This window comes from Charadrius vociferus, unplaced genomic scaffold (genome assembly GCF_000708025.1).
Source record: "Charadrius vociferus isolate BGI_N301 unplaced genomic scaffold, ASM70802v2 scaffold45, whole genome shotgun sequence".
NCBI lineage: Eukaryota > Metazoa > Chordata > Aves > Charadriiformes > Charadriidae > Charadrius > Charadrius vociferus.
In genome coordinates, this window is record NW_009648712.1 from 3579926 (window position 1) to 3581428 (window position 1503).

Here is a 1503-nt window from a genome sequence, read left to right on the forward strand (position 1 = left end):
GCGTCCCCGGGACCACGTCGTCCTGCCCTTGCAGCGGGGGACCGGCGGCTGGAGGTACCGCAGGGGCTGTTTCAGGCGTGTGCCGGGAAGTTTGGGGCGAGTTGCTTTTTCTGCCCCAAACTTGCGGGAACTGGGGCGTTTGCCTGCCGTGCAGGGCGTTGGGAACGTAAACGGGTGAAGTCATTTAGCACTTGGGATGCTTATGGCATCTCAGATGCTCACAGCGTACCTGGAGGATGGATCTGGAAGTCTCTGGATTAAGGCAACTTCTTACTTTGCTGGACAGAACGAGGAGCGACTAACGGAAAACTCAGTGGCCAGGTTACCTTAATTTGTGGCTTAGAAAAAAGACTAATTGAGGCTTTCGTGGAACTTGGATGAAGGAGCAACGCGGGGAAGTCTGAATGCGAGTTAGCGACTCCGAAGTAACTCCCACTTACAGCGCAAGTCACACTGCTCGCACTCCCACTCCAAGCAAGCCGTGCTGGAGGAATTGTTTTCGCTGTTACAACCAGGCCGATGTGGACCGTTATTGAAACAAAATATTACTCTGCATAAGGAGCGTGATGTTGAAATTTCATTGTGTGTTGCTCTTTGAAACTCTTTTTTTTTTTTTTTTCTGTAAAGCACTTTATGGATGTACTTCCTATAGCGGCAAAGAAAAGATCAATGCAGGAATTGTATAGTGCTGTGATTAAGACGGTTTAATACTTTGGATAGTAGTGGAGGGTTCTCCAGGGCTCCTACCTGCACTCTCTCGCAGGAGGAGAGAGGATTGTTGCTCTGGAGAGCGCGTCCTGCACGTGAAGGCTGGTGTTTAAATGCTTCTTAGAAGAGAAAGTGACTTTGATTCCACTTGTCTTAGTCTCGCTATATTGAGACTCCAAGATAGATAATCACTTTATTGCTATAATTATTTCCTGCCAGGACAGTTCCTTTGTTGGAGCATCTGTTGCAATTACTTTTAGGTAGGATGTTGCCTAAAAGGATGACTGGTTTTACATTAATTCCTGTGCTGCTGGTGCATATCTGTATTTTTTTCCTTCTCTTTTTCTTTCTTTCTTTCCCCCCCCCCCTGTCTTTATCAAAGGCATGCACCTCTCAAGGAAATATTTAATGTGAATGTAATTAAAAATTGTCTTTAATCAGTAAGTTTCACTTTAGATTTCCCAGCACTCACATGATGCTGTAATATCTGCATAGTCATCAGTCAAGAATAAGTCTAAATCCTTGCAAACTTTCCTCTGAAATGAACCATGATGGAAACATATATACATATATATATATGTGTGTGTGTGTGTGTGTGTATTTTGTAGTAGAGCCCCCGAGATCTTCGAGTGCTAACATTTTGGCTTTCTGGGATGTATTGGCATTCAGTTAAACATCTTTCCATGAAGGTGACTGCTCATGCGAGTGAGTTGCCTGTAGTTTGGGAACTGCAATTTAGCAAAACTTTTGTTTTTCCTAGTAGCCTGGGTTTAATTACATCAAGGTATCCTGCTG

General features: G+C 44.4%; 1 protein-coding gene across 1 annotated transcript in view; it reads left to right on the top strand.

Moving 5' to 3' along the window:
• The window catches only part of TAF4B (TAF4b RNA polymerase II, TATA box binding protein (TBP)-associated factor, 105kDa), an 88169-nt gene that overhangs the window by 13490 nt on the left and 73176 nt on the right, over nt 1-1503 (top strand). The window lies entirely within an intron of this gene.